This window comes from Nesoenas mayeri, assembly GCF_963082525.1.
Source record: "Nesoenas mayeri genome assembly, chromosome: 17".
NCBI lineage: Eukaryota > Metazoa > Chordata > Aves > Columbiformes > Columbidae > Nesoenas > Nesoenas mayeri.
Genome location: NC_137565.1, coordinates 9,534,088 through 9,555,593, shown reverse-complemented (window position 1 = coordinate 9,555,593; position 21,506 = coordinate 9,534,088). Strand labels below are relative to the sequence as shown.

General features: G+C 39.2%; 1 protein-coding gene across 1 annotated transcript in view; it reads right to left on the bottom strand.

Annotated features, from left to right (window-relative positions):
• Positions 1–21,506, bottom strand: part of RSPH14 (radial spoke head 14 homolog) — a gene marked incomplete at both ends in the record, with an annotated part of 69,080 nt that overhangs the window by 14,995 nt on the left and 32,579 nt on the right. The gene's annotated exons all lie outside the window — the stretch shown is intronic.

The following is a 21,506-nucleotide window of genomic DNA, read 5'->3' as shown; positions in this document are numbered from 1 at the left end:
AAAGGAGGTCAGGCTGATAACATCTGCTGGAAGGTGCATTCATGATTTTTTTTTCCCCACAGTCTCACAGTCACTGGTACAGAGCAACAGTATGCCAGATAGTTATAAATATCAGATCCCAGTCATCTGTACTTGATGCTATTTTAAACTCTTCCATGTGAGAAAAATGGTTAAAAATAAAAATACAGCCTTTTTCTTCTTCTCTAAATGTTCTCTTCAGTTCTTCATGCTCAAAGAGAATCACAGACCCATCTATAAATATCTAACCCAGATCTACAATTGCTTGTTACAAAGAGGGTGTTTGGTAGAAAATTGAATGAAATACAAAATGTCTTTTATTATATTTTTATTATAGACCAGATGTGGCCTCTCAATTTACCCTCTATCATTTGGAGATGTACATTCACCAAGAACATTGCCTGTGTGCATATAAATATTTTGATGTTGTCATGTTATAATAAAGGGTAATTGATTAGAAAAATCCCTATGGGATTTTCCACTTAAGAGTATGTTTCTGTTTCAGCAGTATTGTCTTCAAACTAAACATGTATGGATGTGTCTATTTTGATTGATCCCAAACAGAAAGCACCAGTAATCAGGCAAGGATTTGGCTTCTGGTCAATGAACAGTCCTGGCAAGTTGAGTGAAACGTGTGCAGTTAAGGGTTCCAGTAAGCTGCATATTAGATGTTCCATCTCAACAGGCAAATGCTGCTCTCTTCAAACTGAAACCTGTTCTGATATGGGAAAAAAAAGCACAACCTGCCTGACACGGAAGAGGGAGCAGGAATCCAGTCAGATTGTCATGGTTCTCTCAAGTTACTGTTTCCTGCTTCCAGGCAAAAAAAGGTAACGGAAACTATTCACTTTCCAGATGTATTTGTGTGTTTTCAGCCTACCCATATACAAAGAACAACATTTAGAGTACTAGCTCAATAACTATGTTTTTATATGTCATTTGCCTTTTGCATTTAATCACCTGTATGTGCTATTTTGAGACATGTATTTCTCTTTAAATTCCTGTGGGAGCTTAGCTACATGAAGTGCAATCAATGCATGGTGAAAGGCCCTAATTGAGACTTTCTGGGTGCAGGACAGGGTGAGATTGAAGAAAACTTAGACATATCTGCTGATTTATTTCTCAGGTGAGTTGAGTTTTAACTCTGCCATTAATCAACAGCAAGCTCCTGTAGCATGGTGTTGAAATAACACCACTTAAACTTCTCAGAGAAAGACCTGTTCCATTACTCACGCCCTGCGTGCTTGTAACTCTTTCACTGACAAAATTTGATCTACAGTTAGGGGCCTCCCTCAAAACTGCAAGAAAGAAAGTGGTTTGTTGTATCAATTGAAAATACCTAAAAGTGATGGAATGCAAACGATGATCTTCCTACACAGGATGATGGTAGTTGATGCCGTTATTTCTGCCAAAGTTGGTTAATGTGTGGAAGATGCTGCTTCTCACATATAAAGTACTATATTGAAGATACACGTAATGTGACAGTTTCTATAGTAACTACTTGTTCTTTATGGAATAGCAGATTAAACTTGTACACCTCATTATTGTTCTTTTATCTTATTATCTAGGCTACTCAGTTACCACAGTTACAGTTTTTTATTCTATTCCCTTGCCAACATAACTATATCAGAGATTTATGCAATTGCAATTAAAAAGTACGTTTGAAAAACAAAACAGTATTAGAATTTTAAAACTGAGCACTATCTGATCATATAAATGCACCAAAAGCCATGTGCATATATACTGAAAGCTAAAATTCCAAAACAAAACAGTAGAGATGATATACTTTAATCAAAGCAGGGCAAATTTATGATTTCAATATTATAATTTTGCTGGGAGAACAATGCAAGTTATGTACATCACATTTCTTTTTTAAATGCTAGGAGTTTACCAGAACAACTGTTCCAGTCTTGATGTGCTGGCAAACTCTTCTAGGGTGAACAAGACCTAAGATTCGTTACTTATAGGAAAATTCTCATCACACCATATACTGATTCATGGCTTTTATTTCTGTACAGGAAAAAATACGTTGCTACATTGTGGTTTTAGACTAAAACATTTCATTATTATAATTCATCTGTACTATAGTTCTGCTAATAATATCAGTACTGGAATTGATATTATTTACAGGAATGAGATGCTTTCTGCACTGTATTATGTTGGTCTTATTGCGGGAAAGAGTGCATTCCGTTTGTGTCTGAAAGTCTCTATTGCTGTCTCAAGCAAAAGTGTATCATTAACAAATGATGTTTACAAAATTAGCAGTGCAGGGAGAAATCACAGCTATTCGATCAGGGCTTCATATTCAGCAACGCAACTAGTATGGTAGTATGAGCAAAAGGAAAAAGACACTAGAAAAAAAGTAAAATATAAATAGGGTAAATCCATTAATGAGATAAAAAGAAAATTATACCCATTACTTTTAAAAAGCTGCAGCAAATTACCCAGACACAAATGCAACAGACAGGAAAAGAGAGAGGCAGAAAGGGAAAAGCAGAGGAAAATACATGCACAGTATAGTGACAGCAATTGAATGGTGATGGAAAAAGTAGAAAGGAAACAGTAAATTCCATGTAACTAAAGAAACTGTTTTCTCTCCCTTTACCCTTGATTGCATCATTCTAACATGTATGTGACTTGTCTCTCAGCTTGATCGGTCCCCTAAAATATGCATTGCGAAATTAACCATAAAAATCATAATCCTGAGAGAGCCATGAACTGCACTGCTGCAGAGAACATGGAACCGCTCAGTCGGTCCACGAAGATAAATGCATTTGTGCAGAGAGGCAAAGCCCATAGCGCAGGGAAGCGGAACACGTATGAACACGCGTGTTATGTAACGCGGGAGTGCAGCACCGCCAACGAGACGAGGAAAAAAAACCCAAACCCACCCGGCAACGCTCAGCTCCGTATGCGCCGCGGAGCCGCCGGGAGCCGGGCCTGGGGGGCTGCGGGGCCCGGCCGCCCCCGGGCAGGAGCCGCCCCCCGGGCAGGAGCCGCCGCCGGCCCCGGAGCCGCCCGCCCGCCGCCGCCGCCGCCCCGCCCGCGGTGCCCCCGCCGTTGGCTTGGAAACGGGCTGGCAGCCTCCGCCTCCTCCTCCGGAGCCAGCCCCGCTCCCCCTGCCCGGCTCCCGGCCGCACCGCGGAGCACCTCCCTGGCTCCCGCGGGGCCGCCGGACAAGGCTTTCCGTCACCGCCTCGAAAAAAAGCTGCCTTTTACAAATTTTATTTCCTAGGGAGAAAATGAGCAAGGGCAGGGTTTTTCTCCTGCCGAGGCTGTGGGGCTAGTATCTGCAGTCGCCGTGTGCCTGCTCGCTGCAAATCATAGATGCTGATGTGAAGAAGGGCCAAAGCAGAGAGGAGAAGCGTCAGTGGATGCGAGCGGTTGCACTGATGGACTGAGGAGGTGGAGGCTGCCTGCCTGGTGCTGAAGGGGTGAGTGAAACATCCTGCATTTCTTTCTCTCTTAAATCAGTTTAGCCTGTGCTTCCAAAAAAAAAAATTGACTTCTTAAGCAAGAAAAAACAGATGTCATTTTGGAACAACAAGATATTATTTTGGTGGCTGAAAGAAAAGATGAGTGTCACTGTGAGGTAGAAATATTTTGCTGTGTATAGAGAAAAAATAGTAAGGGGAGACAGGCTGCTGATACAGTGAAAATGACCTTCTCAGGGGATACTGGCCTTATATTAGCTGCTGCTTCAGCTTGGTCCCTTTTTTACAAAATTAAGTAATCTTCCTTTCCTTGCCTGGATTGTAACCCATTAATACCCAATACCAGCCTCATTAAGGTCCATTTCGTTCTCTTAACGATTCAGAAAGATAATCCATTAGATTCCGCCTGTTGGGTGAAGAACCTCCACGCTACGTAGCACCTCCTCCCAGGGAAATGCAGACTACCTGACGTTCCATCAGAAAAGGCTCTTAGCTGCTGAATTTCAGTAAAAAATCCTCCCTCAACAGTCACATCTGCTCATTCGAAGGATGGGTAGCTCTGCAGAGCTGGGATGCTCTGCCTCTTCGTGTGTGCTCATGCATGTGAAGGAACGGGGAGGTTTTGTTGTATCAATCTGCACCTGTGGACGGCTCCTATCTGCAGTTGTGAACCACAAGTTTTTTGGTATCTTTGCATTTGGATCTCGGGTGAGTGATTCATATGCAAAACCCGCAGCCCATCGATGTTAGCTGAGAGAGCTACAGACAAATGTATGTCAATTTAATTTCTGCTGATAGTACTGATCTGGTTTTGGCTGTTTCACTGTAGAAACTGTTTAATGTGTGTTCTTGCGGTATTTATTCTGGAGGCTACTGACTGAGGCTATCTCAACATTTTCCTGTGCAACATTTGAGAGAAATTCACTAGTTTTCCCTTCAGCTTTTCTTTATATCCATTTACTCATACTCTTGGACGCACAATTTGATTTTTATTTGGCTCCATATTTCGCGCCATTGTGGGTCACACCCTTTCGGTGGCTGTCAAAATTTCATCTACAAAGGTTACAACAGCAGATCAGGTAGAAAAACACAGTGCTGTGAACATCTACTTGTGGATCATGAAGGAGTAAAGATGAGTATGTATTTTGTACTTCCTTAGGGGAGATGGTGACTTTATGGATATAGACATTTGAAGTCTGAGCTGATGGCTTAGGTGCTGTTATAGGCAGAAATAGTGGGTTTTCTTCAACAGGGCACTTATTTGCTAGCTGAAGAGATACAGCTCTGCAGGACAGAGAGCTTTTTGCCATTAACTTGGCTGTCTCCATCAAATCCTTTGGTTGGAAGCTATCATGCAAAAAGCACCGATCCCTGCCCTTGGATAGAGGACGTTATTGCAGGATAGTGCTATATATATAGAAGAATGAAGTTCCAGTCTTCAAGAAGCCAGTGACAGGTGCAATTAAAAGAAAACATCTTGGTTATACAGCACATTTAGCAGAAAATCTCTTTATATCACCCGTTACCCAAGCACTGACTTGCATTTTCAAAGAAGAATCGCACTTCTGTGTGCATATGCAGGCTTATCAGGAATGAAAAGCAGATTAATTCTGCATAAGGCCCTGGAGATTTTATTCTGCCGATAGACCTTAGAGACCTGAATAAACTGCATGCTACGTGTAGAATGCTACACCTCTCTCTGAGGATGAGGTACCTGTCACTTCATTGACCACTGGTGAACAGAGTTAAATGATTCTTCTGGAGGTATTACCTGGAATTTAGTGAGCTTTCCATACAGCTCAGTGTTTCAGCTACAGGCCTTGGCTTTGAATTTAACTATGCTAATCTAAAACTAACCAGCCAGGTAGTCCTGAAGGACTGAAGTGAAAGTCTGCTGGGTGTCTCTGTTCAGATTACACGTTGATGGAATGAGGTACGTTAACATTAAGAAATCTGGAGAGAAGTTAAGTTGGCCCTTCTTAAGGAATCTACCTGCTGAGCAGTGGGGAAGGGGATAAGTAGAGGGATAACAGAAAATTCAGTAGACAATAAAAGCTTAAATCCTTAAATGGTGAAGTCAGCTCTTCCTCTCCAGCTTAAGCAGATAAGGATTGTGACAGCAGATAGTGTCTTGGTTGGTGCGCAGTGATGAGGTAATAAAAGGGAATGGTCTTTTTCTCTCTCCCCTCCATTAATTAAAGAAAAATACACCCAATTCCTTTGGGATAAATCACAGTAATTACACTTATTTCAGAAGAGATTCTCCAGATCTGTGTAACTGAAAATGAGAGTTGAATCTGACTGTTTCTGGTTAAAGTTTTGGGCCTGCTTTCACAGGACTCATGGGAAGTTTTGCCACTAATTTCAGTGGGTGAGAGCCCAGGCTCAATACAAGCACGTGTAGTTTCACTGATCGGGTTCTTCCATGCCCTCTAGGAACAACAATGTTGACCAGTTTTACAGCTGATTTCAGCGAGGTCACGGTCATAGTCTCAATGACAAATTCAGTAACTCTCTACTTGCATCATAAACTCTAATTTGTAAATTATCAATGATTTTAATAATATTCTTTTTACTGTTAAAATCGTGGTGGTGTTCCTACAGTTGCTGTGAAGGTTGACGTTGCCCACCTTTGGCAGTAACAGCTTACTACACAAGCAATTAACTATTTTATTTTATCTAAGAGAACTTCTAAACCAAAGCCCTTCACAATCGAAATATCGTCATACTTAAATAAAATGGTATTATTTATACTTGGTGATAAAAATTGTCCCGTTTTTATTACAAAAGGTTTTGTTCCTTGTGATCCTCAAAATATCCAGAATAAATCCACATCCATTAATAGTTAAAACAGATTCTCTTCAGTCTACTTGATGGGAGAATTTGACTTACACTTTGTATGTTATATTTAAAGTTCACATTTTTATTAATCTTTTCAGAATCCAAGAGTGGTGACTGAGAGGTCCAAATTTCAACTACAATATTGACAAAAGAATAATCACAAAAGGGAAAAACTAGACTGATTCAAAACAACTAATATTGATTCTCCACGTCCCTGGCAATTTAAGGTATGTGAAGTACACAACATGACAGAAGTGCCTTCATTTCTGTGTTAGCTAGACTTCAAACATTTGCGACTATTATATACATTTATAATCACAGCTAACAAAACATATGGCAAAATTTCAGAAGGCAACAGTTTCCATGTGGTTTTTTTTCTGTAGCTGCACCTGTGGTGCAGCAGGAACTCAGCTCCCCCCAGAGTGACGTTTTATTTAGTACTGGACATCCAATGTATCATTAGAGAACATGGTTTTACCCACCAAATCCTATTTTTCCTCTGCCCTTGTTTTCTCTTTAAGCCCCTAATACCAGAGGGCTGTTTCTCCTCTGGATTGCTAAGTCATCACATCAAAAGGACAAGTGTGATAACATTTCCAGACAGTTCTATGTTACAGAAAAAGCCTGTGAAATTAGCAGTGAACATGTTGGCCAATAGAAAAAGATAAAGAGGCAAATTTGTAAAACTGAATTCAAATTCTAAGTATGCATTTTGCCCATGTACACAAACGATAATGACCAGGAAGAGAATAATTGTTAACAACTTGTTAACCTGATATTTTTATAGTAGATTTATTAAATAGTAATTCCCTGGACTTGAAATTTGTGAGGAATAATTCTCATCGCTTTTAGATACTTATAACATGGACGTGTGCAGATGGAGTAGTTGTTAAGGCTTCCCTTACAGTTGATGGAGAGAAAAAGAGATTCCTACAATGCAATTAATCAGACCAGCTTTTGAGCGCTATCCTGGGCTGAGCTGAACCGACCTCTGGGTTCCCCTGTTTCCCCGCACTGCCTGCAATGGGAGCGCTGGCTCACACGCTCAGGGGTAGCCAGCTACATGCACATGATAAATCTGGACTCTTACTGTCTATATGGTAATATTTAACTAATCTGAACTAGTTAATTATGAAGATATTTTCATGATTCACCATAAATATTTTTAAGTAATAATACAGTTGCTACTCCCTACTTACTGACCCTGTTTTCTTTGATAATAACTAGGCTAGCACACTGGTTTCTTCCTCTGAATTTACCTGAGCAATGCTATTGTATTGTGGAGGAAAGACTTCACTGAAACAGCACAAGTAATCCAAATCTCATATGTGGTTTTTCCTAATAATCTTGGCAGTATTCTAACATACAATTCCAGTGTGTTCCTACCCTTATTTTGTGTGTCTGCTTTCTATATTTTCAAACCTTATCAAGACAATGTGGGATAACTACCTTTGTTTTCACGAACCACACAAATGCAAATACAATTAGACAGCATATCAAGTGTTGATGCACAAATACATTTGACACCATTGTGTTGTGAAAGGAAAAATCACGATTCAACTGAAATGTTACCAATTCTAATGAAAGCGTCATGGCATAGTAACAAAACCACAGCTGGATGTTTAGCTCTGAGGGGGATTGCTGTTAAGATGGGGTATGCACCTGTTATTATATTTCTTCCTTTAAAGGAGAAATATATGTGTGATTCGAAAGGATACTTTTTATCTAAGGGACAATCCTTTTGAAAGTAATACAATCTGAGTTATTAGGTTGGGGGTTTTGTAAATAAAAAGTTTCTTCTCTGGATATTTACCAGCACAAGTCATATAATCCAAGTATTTGGAATGTATTAACAGAATATTATTTCATTTGGATAGATAATATCCATTTATACATATATATGAATTAGAGTGGGTTTTTTTTTCAGTTGGGATATCTTATGAGGAAAGGAAGTCTGGGATATTAGCTGGTGACCTTCTCTAGTGTTTATGCTATGGAAGAGGATTCAAACCAATACTACATAAATATTTTTTTCTATATCATTTAAAGCACTAAAATCCACCAGTAAATTAATGCATATGATACTAATCAAATCCATTCTAAGCTAAAATATACCAGAATAAACACTGTTGCACTGGAGCACTTTTCTGTACTGCTATCAAGTAAACAGTGTCCCACAAAATACCTTTGTTGCAAGTGGTCCTGGCAGGAAGATTTCCTCTCAAGAGGCTTTCTGTGCCTGGCCTTCTAAATTTGGCAGAGTCAGGGTGCTATAAGAGAAGCCATTTTGTAGCAGGCAGATATTTGTGTATTCTTACAATTGCTAAGAATCTATTGAGCTTTCATTTTGTATTGCTCAGTAATGGTAGAATCGCACCTTAATCAGTCATTCCAGAGACATGTTTTTAACCTCTTCTTCAATCCATTTATGTCCACAAACATAAACTTACCTTAATTTGTAAATCATTGACATTTATGTTGGCATTTCAATTTCTAAGGCTAGCCTGCTTCAAATTTGAACAATTGTTTTATTATCAGATAGTTTCTGTTCACTGACTAGATGTGCATAAGTCCTCTGATTATGTTTCCTGCTGTGAATGTTCCCAAAAGCAAATCTGAACTTTGCCTCGTGACTGTGATTACACAGGTGTGTCAAGTTTGCTTTTTGCAAGTGCGCTCATAAAAAGAAATAGAATACTGAAGACTTCATGTAATTTTTTTAAGTTACAGGAATAAATTCTTGCCTACTAATTTCCACAATGTATTAATTGAAGGGATTAGCAATTGGTTTTTTTTAAATGTAGCAAGATTTTAGGCTGATGTGCACATCAGTGCATACTATTATATCAGTACAATATTATTTGATTTCACCGGTCAAGGAAATACATAGTGGTCTAAACAAATTAAAGTGTCAGGTACCAACATCAACAAGAGGTAGGCATCTGTGACTTCTAACAATGTAAGTTACAATTCTCCATTTTCCCCAAGAGGACTGATTGTACCCTGGAGTAACGGTGCAATTCTATGTAACAGAAGTTAAAACACTGGTAAAGTAATAACCTACCACATAGACAAAGAACTACATTATTGGTTCTGCTATGGTTCCATTCTCTGCCAGTGCAAGCGGGTTGTAAACTAAAATTAAATGTTTGCAGAGGATATTAACCAGGGCTGTGACGAGAGAAGCCTCTCTCCTTGTTACGTTGTTGGCCTAGCAACTCTGCCCTTTTTCCTCCGCTTCTGCCATCAAGGAAACCAAGAACAGCCACTGATATTGTGGCCTCTTGGGATCACACCTGGCAACTATTCTAATCCATGCTGAGATCTGGGCAGCTCCAACCTGGCTCTACAATGAAGGCTGGATCACAAAAAACCCCCGTTTCTCCCTATTCAGATCTTAAAAGTCAGATCCCCTACTCAGATCAAGACTGTGAGTGTCTGAGTTTGTTTGTTTGACTAATTAATGTTGCTTTGCTAGTTGTGTCATCTGGTACAGGAAAGCAATGAACACCACGTAGAAAATACTACAATTTCATAATGTGGAAATCATGCAGGCAAGATAATTTGTGTAAGAATTGATCCAAAAGAAAGGGGTGATGCCTATTAGAGCAAAAGTGTGCTTTAAAGGGGAAGATGGGCACACAGTCTGCGGACCTAATTGACAAATGATGGGAGAACTCAGTGAGCAGGACCAGCACCTTCCTTCTTACCTCTCTGAGTAGTTCTACTAATAATATTATCTTACTTTGAGAGAATTTCAGCCAAGTGAAATTCAAGTGAGTACAAAGACAGTAAGGTACTTTGTGCATATCCTATCAGAAAAGGCAAGAATTCTTGTTCTTTTCCAATAATGAGAAAGCACAGGTCATTGTCTGTGAAAACCACCAGTGCTCCCATTTCATACCCAGCCTGTGAATCTGAACTAAAGAGTTTTTATTAGGCTAGAGATCCCTCCCTACATTATTCTGAATGGGATCACCCAAATGGGCTGACTGGAGACAAGTGATGAACTTGGCTGTTAGTATGAAGAAAGGCTAAATTTGATTAAAATCCTGAAAGAATGGAGAAACTCCCGCTGATAGTACAACCTGTTATTCCTCACTGAAAATAAGTTGGTAGTGAAAGAACTGAGACACTTCCCTTCTTGCTGTAAGATTGTTATTGAATAACATTGTTGATCACAACTAATTAAAATGGCATTAATAGTGTACCACCTTATATGGGCAGCAAAATATTACAGAACAATAGGCAAATATCTTAATTATTTCAGAAAGTCTGTTTTAAAATAAAATTTGATCTTGCTTTGTCTACATTTGCATTTAGTTTCTACATGTCAGAGTAAATTATATAGAGAATGTGCACAGTTCCCAGCAATTAACCTGGTTTCATATACTTTATGGTGAAACGGGAAAATATTAGTAGAGAGAATTTTGAATGAATTGTTGTCTTGACAAAATACAGTATTTAGGTATCTTTGTACAGTATCTTGTTCTTGTTGTTGCATTTCTCCAAATATAGGTAGTCTGTGCTTAATCAAAGCTTATCTATATTACCGTAATTTGGATTTTGGATACTTTTTATTTTCACGATTTATCTGTCAAGAATTTTTCGTAGAACTACTCAAAAGCTTACATAAACAAGTCGATTCAAGAAATTAATAAAGTGCTTGGAAACATTTTTTTAAAGGGGGCCAGATGGAATGCTGTCAATCTATGCAGCGCTGTTACTATTCAGCTGTGAGATATGATGTGCAAATGGAATTTTTCTTAGACATGTTGATTATTATCTGGCTGTACCTACATTGTGAAGATTTATATTTGACGGAGTTACATGAAGACCATATCAATCCCATTGTTTACTTGGTGTCTGCATGTGTTTTGTCAGACTCATCAATTATAGATTCCATATTTTCTAAGATGTACTTTAAAAGGGCATCTGTTTTTCAGAGTTATCTAGTTATAAAATCCATATGAAATACTATTTTTCACTAGAAATAATTTCTTCAGCTCATGTTAGGATTGGCCAGAGGGAAGTGGAGATTAACAGAATATAAACAGTAGAGGTCAAGATTAAAATATTCCAGAAAATAATGCAGGTGTGCAAAATTTCTAGGATTTGGCTCTTTCTTTTGACTTTCACAAAAGCCTGGAGTGATGTCACCCTTATGGATGAGCTCCCTCCTGCAACCAACAAAAAAAGATGGGAAGGGTCAGTTAAAATTATGTTTGTACAGGGCACCCATTTACACTGCTGAATGGCAGACCTAAGGATCTTCAATAGAAACCAAAATTGCACTTCATTCTTAAGAACTGGGAAAAAAAAGCTCTCAGAATAGTCAAGGAGGCGCAATCAGTATTTTGATGGCAATCTACTGGCTTGTTCTGCTGTTGCTGTGCCATTCCTGTGTCTTTAAAAGAACAAAACTCCTTAAAACTTTTACTGGATGTTTCCCTAATGGATGCAGTCTTCATTGGGCAGAGATGACACAGTTTGCTTTATTCCTCCTCAAGTGTTTAGTGCAAAATATACCTTGGGAGGAGGAGACTGGTAGTAAGTATGTCAGTGGCATTGTATGTTAATGGTATTGCTGCCAGCTGGAAGAAACTGAAACAAAATTTGAATTGCTTTAAGGTGGGTTGGGCTGAAAGCTTAGTCAGCTGTGAGCTCTTCAACTATTGCTTTCATCTGTGCTTTTGGGAGGGGTGGGAAGACATCTCATCAGGGATTTTCCTAGAGCTGAGAGGTAAGACATTTTATATTCCTTGTTGTCTGGAATGTCTGTAGTTTTTTTGGGTTGATATTAGATAGTGAGTTATTTTCTTAATGCTAAGATACATCCTGTGGGGATTTTTTGATCCTTGCAGCAATGAAGATGCAAAAGCTGTTTAAAAGTCATAGATGGCATTAGGAGGTAGTACCCTTGTCACCTTTTCTTAGTTACGATACTGACTCCAATACCTCAATTTAAAAGTCTTGAGGTATGCTGTCAATGAACCAAAACGTAACAAAACCTACACGTTTAAGCACAATTATCCTGGAAGAAGAAATGGTGTGATAACAGTAGTATTGCGAGATCACTGAAAATGCAGAATCTCTCACCTCACCCCTACTACCTGAGTAATCTGAGCAGTCTCAGAGGTGTCCTCAAACTCTTTCACGATAAACCATTGTTCTGCTATGCCCTGTGGATATTTGCCCTCACTGGGTAAATCTGCTTTGGGAGTTCAGGGTGAATTTGGAAGCTGGTATCTGTCCAGCTCTAACAGCTTTTGTGCTGTTTCGACCTAATATGCCTTGCTGAGAAATTGGTGCATGACCTTTCTGCTGAGGTGTGGATGCATTCTGAGTAACCTCCAGCCGTATATATTATTTCTTATTCCAGATCTGTGCCTGTTTCTCATAATTGTTTTTACAACAGTATCGACAGTAGATTTTTAGTGAGCAAAAAGAAATAAAACGATAAGTTGTCAGCTTTTTTTTCTGCACATCTCATGTGTGTGAAATGCAGAATGCTAACTAGAATAGTCAGGAATCTGGGGCTTTTTATCAGTGGTAAAATTTCAGCTTTACATGCCATCTTAATAGTAGGATACAGTGTTACCATAAGTAAATTTTTCTGGTAATACTAGAAATAAGAAATGAATAGCTAAGGATCCATTGCTGAATAATGAATAAACTAAAGGCTCGATTAGCACCTTTCAGCTTTAAGATAATTTTAGTGCCACCACTATTTGAGTCAAGAAGAGATGTCACTGACTGTAGAAAGAACAAAAGAGCAACCATTTCAAATGCTGCTGTTAAAGCTGTACTGTGTGGTTATAGTCATACATTTGTCTGGTTTGTGAAAACTCACTTAAGCTCTTAGGTCTACTTGATGCAGAAAACCCTGCAAAATTAATTTTTATTACTATTAACAGTAGCAGTAGATCATGTATGTAGTATCATAAATCAAGCTATCTGTTCTCAATATTTGATTCAAGAGCCTGCTTCAAATAGAACAGGGAAACTTTTCAGACCTCAACACATAAGAAGCTGTACAATAAGAGAGACAGATTATTTGCAGATAAAATTTAAGGTCTAAAAGAACTTGTAAAAATGTTGTCACGGGTTTTAGTAAAAATACAGAAATTGTGGTTGCATGGCTAAGGAGTTTGCAGGACTACAGGGGAAAAAAATGTAAGGGAGAAAAAATCTGAATGCTTAAAATATCTTATCTACAACAAAAATTTGAATAAGAGTAGCAATTACACTCCTCTCTTGCTCTCCATATGCACATGAGTACTAGCAGCGTTCATAGAATGGGTTGGGTTGGAAGGGACCTTTAAAGGCCTTCTAGTCCAAACCCTTCACAGTGAGCAGGGACACTTTTGACTAGATCAGGGTGTTAACAGAAAACCAAAATAATCATTACAGAATCCCAGAATGTCAGGGATTGGAAGGGACCTCAAAAGATCATCCAGTGCAATCCCCCCGCCAGAGCAGGAACACCCAGATGAGGTTACACAAGAAGGTGTCCAGGTGGGTTTTGAATGTCTCCAAGAGTAGGAGACTCCACAGCCTCCCTGGGCAGCCTGTTCCAGTGTCTGCCACCCTCACTGAGAAGAAGTTTCTTCTCAAATTTAAGTGGAACTTTTTGTGTTCCAGTTTGAACCCATTACCCCTTGTCCTATCATTGGTTGTAACCAAGAAGAGCCTGGCTCCATCCTCCTCACACTCACCCTTTATATATATCTGTAAACATTAATGAGGTCACCTCTCAGTCTCCTCCAAGCTCCAGAGCCCCAGCTCCCTCAGCCTTTCCTCATAAGGGAGATGCTCCACTCCCTTCAGCATCTTTGTTGCCCTGCGCTGGACTCTCTCCAGCAGTTCCCTGTCCTGCTGGAACTGAGGGGCCCAGAACTGGACACAATATTCCAGGTGTGGCCTCCCCAGGGCAGAGTAGAGGGGCAGGAGAACCTCTCTGACCTACTGACCACCCCCTTCTAATCCACCCCAGGATGCCATTGGCCTTCCTGGCCACAAGGGCCCAGTGCTGGCTTACGGTCATCCTGCTGTCCACCAGGACCCCCAAGTCCCTTTCGTACATTAGTACATATTACAAAACTTGGAGCTACACCTGTTAATACTAATAGTGCAGTTACCAGCTCACAGATGAAAAAATATCCAATCACTTTCTTTCTTGATGTTGTGGTTCATCTCTAGTAACAGAAATAAATCCATCTATCATTTATATGTTTCAGATTGGGGCAAAATATTTACCAACATGCGCGAGGCTGAAATATAACAACTTCGCACAGCCAAATCTAAGTGATGGCACTCCTGTGTTATTGTAAATACTCAGATTAAAAATCCATGCAAGCTTCCTCAAAAAATGGACTTAAATTTCCCAGCTGATTTTGTTACCTATGCACTTTAAAAAATAATGAATATTAACCAATATACAATACTGTTTGGGTCTTGTTATAGACAAAAAGATATTCTTAGAAGGCTATGAAAGCAATCTGTGATACTGACAAATCATCATGACTACGTTGTCATAGTATGACTCAAAATCTGTGCGGTCAAATTTGGCTTCTCTTCTTATAAGGTTGGCTAGAGCTATGAACAAACATATACACACGATGAATACCGCCAGAAGCCATGCTTGGAACATGGGTATGTAGGGAAGAAATTAATCTTAAAACACAATTATACTGATCATGCTTTGGTACCTAGTAATACAGTAGTGATGAGATCATTTAAAAATGGGGAGCTGAAAGTTAGACCATCCAATTTCGTGTCTATTCTTGACAAAAGTTTTCATCTGTAGATATTAATCTACAAAAGTATGAATCATGCACTAAATACTGAATTTTCATCAGTAAAACTGGCTACATTGCTGGCCTTTAGGTATTCTGCTTGCAATGTTTTAAAATACATTATGTTTATTTTAATTCTGTCCACAACTGGATACAGGCTCATTATAAAACTCACTGAAGTCAAGTAAAGACTTCCCTTTATGATAAAGGAGATCACAACCACAGCACTTTACAGGTTTTGGGGTTTTTCTTATTTTTCCCTTAAACAATGACAGCGGTATTTATTCTGCTGAGGAAGTCCTGTGAATACACTCACCCCTAAGCGTTGTTTATCACAGGCTGCCGTTTCACTGTAACTACTTAAGCAGAGCTCCTCTAGCTCATATTGCAACGTCATCTAGTGCCAAGTAGAAATATTATTGACCTCAGTAGAAAAAACAAGGTTGAACAAAAGGAAAAGCCTCACATTATTTAAGAAACTTAAACTCTCCAAAGCATGAGTGGTGAAAAACACGCAGGCAATATTGCTAGAGATGCTTGCACTGCTGCTCTAACCGCTTTCTCTGGAAAAATTAGGCCTTCAGTCTCCCCAGGTAGTTAAACCTGCACCTTCTTTTACTTCATCCACAACCAACTTGCTTATATATTAAAAGAGACATTTTAAACATCTGATGAAAATAATTTAACCACAACAGTTTTCTCTAATGTTTGATATATGTTTAACATAAGCTTCTCCTAATCCTACTAGTTAAAGCCTGCACAAAGCCCCTCGGATTCCTCTGGCTGTTGGTGGTGGGTATAAGTGCAGGAAGTGCAGCGGGGTGAGGAAGGTGAGCACCCCTGAATAGAGGGGCTGCACAAAATCCCAGCAGCTGCTGAGCCTGGACAAGGATGTGAGGTTCTTAATGGGAGCAGCAATTTGTGTTTTGGTTTTTGTTTGTGTTGCTTGGTTGGTTGTTTTTTAGAGGAGGGGTGTTGGTAAAGTGAAAATGATAGCTAAAGAAGTTGATGCATCGGGATACCAAGGCCTTTTTGCTTTATTGTGAGTGAAAAAGAACTTTATGTAGGTCTTCACAGAACTTAATCTAGATAGCAGAATGTTGTAAAAAATGTATTAGCTTAGCTTTTGAAACCAGGAGCTGATTAGCCGCTGTACAATGCTGTGCTTAAATGTTTCTGGTTGTAGAGTTATGTGTTGTGAAGGCAATGTGACAATTTCATATCAAAATCAGAACATGGACAACTTCATATTAAGCTTCTAAAAAAAAAAATTACAATCATCTGAATTAGAGAGTGACTGCAATATGGCTCAGCTGTCCGAGATGTACCTGCTGAAGCTCTTGCATGCAGTGCAACTGTAAGGCTGTCAAAGCTTCTGAATTTCAGAGGAGAAGCAGAATGGGCCCAGGCGTAGGCTGCAGCTGTAATCTGTGTTTGGTAGCGTACAAGTCCTCTCATGAGTCACACTCCAGAGAACACTGTGGATTCTGTTTAGCCTCTTGGGATTTTTTTTTTTCCCTGGGCTGCGATTTAATACTTCTTCCACGCCCCATCTCTCCTCCTGTGGACAAGCCATGTTTAGCTTGAGTTGTTAAGATGGAACCTAGGAAATTCACAGTTCTGATGTAGATACTTTCTGACATAGTTCATACGATTAATTTTATATGTGGCCCAAGGCTGGAAATTGCTCTCTACCCTACCTACCAAATTCATCCCTGATAACAGCTCTGCCTCTTAAGCTGATATTCATGCTGTTTCTGCCTTTCTTTCTCTTGTATTCAGAACAGCATTTAAATCCACTTTTATGCTTTGTTTTATGGCTGATAAGTACAGCAGGTTTGTCAGATTTTCTTTGCCCTTCCCTAAATTAGACCATCATGAGAATTAATGGCTTTATTCTTTTACAGGCCTGCTTTCCTCTTCTACTCTTTTCCATTTTGACCAGCTCTATGATGCTCTTCCTGCATCATGTTGCTCTTTCCGCTCTTCCTTTCTTTGAGCTATTGTCTCTGAACTCCCTTATGTTGTTCTCTCTTTATGACTCTCCTATATTCCTTTTTTGACTTATGTTGATAGCTTGCTGCTCCTGCATATTCATTCAACCTATGTCAGTTTTTCCATTCACCAAGGTTCTTTTGATTTGTTCTCTGTGAAACATTACTCATTTTCTGTTGCTTAGTTCCCAGTTTTAACTATCACAATGCCAGTCCACTCCTCCCATGCTCTGTCACAGCCTTTCTGTGAATTTGGAGTTGATTACCTCTACTGAAACCATCTCCCATATTTTGCTTTCCTCTTCCCAAAACTTTATGCTGTGTCTCTCATTGCAAAGTCTGTCTTGGCAACTGTCAGCCCCATTGGCTTTCAGCAATGTCTTCTCTAGCAAAGCCATTCTGGTGGAAATCTGATGACCCACCTGACTTTTTTGACCATGCATTTATTATATATGTATATATATTTTTTTCCTTCTTAATGTAATTAAATTCCATATGTGCAGACCCATCTTTACAACTTCTGAGTGAATCCTTTCCCACTGGCCTTTTTCTTTCTCTATATAGAGTTCTGCTGATTTATTCCAACGTGATATAGAAAGATGAGCACATCTGCTTTTCTCAGCTCATCATTCATCCCTCTACCACCATCTCTTCTTTCTTCTTTTCATGGATGCAGAAGTTTCTTGGTTGCCTTTCAGTTCACCTTAGAAATTTTACCCAGCTTCTGTGACTTTACTCTCTCATTCTTTGCCTTAATTTCTGCTTCACCTCTGGTTCTTTCCCATAAAATACACAAGCAGAACTGCTGTGAATTTATTTCTGTACAGAGTCTCAAAGACACTTTCTTATTCATCGTCACAGATAAAACTTGTCTATTGTTTCCATGGTTCCCATTTACTGGAGCATTTTCTCCTTGCTTCTTGCTTGGCCTTGAGCTTCAATCTTTGAATCTTCACTGGCTCCTTCTCCCTATCACATTAAACAAATTTCTTGTCTTCAGGATATCTGCATCCAGGCTATCAGGTTCTTACTACAGAGATTCTGATTTTTGACCTCTGATTAGCTTGTACCTGTCACAGGAACAGTCTAAAACAAGCTTGGTTTTGCTCCCTTATATGGCCTTTTATGCACAGGAAGAGAAAGTTCCTTTTACAAGCCTGCATTGTTATCCTGTTTCAAATCCCTCTAACTTTCATTTGCTATGGTAACTACCAAAATTCCTTATGAGATATAGTGTGCAATAAAGCTGAATGAGTGATATGAAATTTGCCACTATATTCATGACCAAACTTGACGTTTACTAGCCTTTTTTAATGTAATAAACTTGTCTCCTTAAGCACTGTAAGACCTCTGAAACAGGAGCCTTGTGGTATGTGAGTCTTAGCTCATGAATCACCCATTTAATAATTACGGTAATGCTGATGATAAAAGCTGAACAGCTACTCCCATGAAGACATAAGCTACACTATGGTAATCACCTGAGGTGCTTACAAAGCACGGAGTGGTTACTGCGATTCGTTTGTTGCTTTATTACAAAATTTTAAAGAGTCTGATGTTTGTATGTTCCTAAAGCAGATGCTCTGTGTGTTGTTACAAAATACAGAAACCAAGGTTAGGATAGGCCACTGTGACAAAGAATGCACAAATAACAGGTAATACCTCTTGCTAAACAGAAGACTCTGAGATCATTACACTTGTTTCTACCACCCGAGGAATGAAATCTTAGATACATAATTTAATTCCCCTTTTCTACCCTCACAAATGAATGTTCTAAGAATGTTTTATGTAAATGTGAGATGCTAAGAAACTAAAAAACCTGAGCTTTATTCTTTATTTTAACCATATAACCCTTCTTCAGTACTGAAACTGAAATAATTGTTCTTATCCATATCTGTGAAGCCCCTGCCTTGAAGTTTTTACTCAATTAACATTATTTAAAGGTTAGCTAAAACCATGATTTGATGTGATTGGTTTCTATTATGGTGACAGCTGTTGGGAGGGTAAAGCAAGATCTTGCTGAAATCCCTGGCTGCTAAGGATTTTTGGCAAGACAAAAAACAAGAGTGGAAATTCTCAACAATGAAACAGTATCTTACAAAGCAGGTACTATTAAATGTATATGCACTAATAAATACACGTTACACATGAAAATAGAAGTCGTGTAAGTTCATATTTTTCAACCAGAGCAGTATGGCCAAGTAGGAATGAGACCCACCCCATCCTGCTGTACACACATATAAGTGAATCTTGTCCCATGATGTAGGTGATGTGGGGAAAGGAAAAATAAATACTGGTAAAGCTAGTGTTCAATTTCAAACACTAAATTACAGTTTGCTATTTTGGAGTGCTGAAATATCTTTTGTTCACTAAAATTTCTGCTGTGATTCTTAGGAAAGACAGAAAGCAAAGTATTAATACCTTAGGTTGCAAGTAGTTGTGGTTCAATTTCTTTTCTCACAAAAGCTAGAGATTCAATATGTAGCTTGGATCATTCTGTCCCTCTCCTAGTAGTGTAGAATCATCATCTTCAGAATGTATTTTAATTGTTTGTCACATCTACATTGAAATACGTGCAAGTACATGCAGGAAAAACTTCCAAAGACTTCTGGGGCAACTTTGGAAATGCAACCTAGGAGACATAGTCTTATGAAAATGTAGTATAAATTATATTTTGTAGGCTCTGAAATTTTTCTTAAGCCCATCTCTGAGAGTATCTCAGTGGCATGTAGTTTAGTTTGCAAAAACACTCATTGCAGACCCTCTTGACACAAGTAAACAGAGAGCAAGAAAGGTGCCAAAGTGGGCCGAGGCCAAGCGTATGATGAGGAAGCTGTGACATCTCTGATTCTGCTGCCCACTGTGCTCAGAGCTTAGCGGGAGCAACAAGCCCTTCCTAGAAAAGAGGCAAGTTATCACCAATCAGCTCTTAGTAATGTGTTTTCCCTCTGTGAGAGGTAACCGCTTCCTGCTGTTGCCTTCTGCAGAGTTCCAACTGGTAGGCTTAACCCCTAATTTGGGAAAGAATAATTGCTCTAACAGTCACTGAAAAGCTGTCAGCGCTTGCTTGGAGGGGCATTTCCTGTGCTTTTTGTATGAAACATTCACCTTGTAGTCACTGTTCATTTGTACTACATCTCAAAGTTCCCTGTATTAAAAATGGGAGACGGGAGGGTTAACAACACTTAACTTGGATATAGAAAGAAGCTTACAAGGTATGTTGTGGTAGTGCATCGCTTTACTGAATAAGCAGGAAGCAGGTAGTATGTCTAACAGTACTGTTCGCCAAGGGGAAATCAAATCTGCTACTGAATTCTGCAAAGATCAGTAACTCTCCCTTTTACAAAATAATGAAGCAAAGTTAATCATCTTCTCTTGCTTCCTAATTTAGTTATTCAAATGTTCAGTGCAAACAGAAAACATGAAAGAAAACTCAGGAGGATATCTGTGTAAGATATTTATATAAATAGAAACACTGGGAAAAGTAGTTGTGATTCTGTTTAGTTTTCTACTTCGGGAAAACCAGCCAGAAGAGGACTGCAGGAGCAGCACTGCCGTAAGCTCTTGCTGAGGGAGAAACTGGAGCACAGCTCAGTACTGTTTGTTTTCATGTAGGTTTAGATAATAAAACACAGAAGGCTGAAAGGGAGATTTGATTAACTATTGTTCATAAACCGCATTTTCTTAGGTCTGCAAGCTTCAGCTGTCCCTGCGTTTTTGCCAGAGTTTTAGATTTTTGCTTTTCTTTACGTATTTTTTCCGTCTGTATTTTCTGTTTGGATGATAAAAGGTTTAGAAGTCTAGAAGAGGAGGAGAAAGAGAGTGGTTTGCAGCAAGGAAGTGAAGTCTCTCATTCATTTCTTTTCTTATTGTTTGGCAGGTGGAAAGCACAGATTTACAGAGCTGAACTGGATCAGCTGAAGAAGTGGGAGAAGAGAAACAAAACAAGTGCAGCACCGTTGAAAAGAGCTTCAGCTTTATCTGGCATCATCACCACAGCAACCAGAAAATACAATTAAAAGACAAGGGCTAGAGCAGAGGAGGTGAAAGTGCACCTCTTTACCTTTGGACAGAAGGCAGCAAAATAATTATGCAGGACAGAAAAGAGTATTTGATGGATCTAGCCAAACTGTGTCAGAGGGAAGTGTCCCTTCATTAACAGGAATGTGCCACTGTTTATGCACTGGAGAGGGGAGTGCCATGAGAACTACTGAAGAGACTATTTCTGTGGTTGCATATCTACATGTGTTTGCACCACAGCTGGGACTGAATTAGGTGGTACAGGCATCTTGGACCATCACGTATTGGATAGTGACTTTTTTTGTTCAAGGTGTACCTGGCACAAGAACTGAAAGACACCACAGATTTTTTTTCACTGGCACAAAGAGAGCGAGACAATCTCCAGCCTTTCCCTTCTATAACTG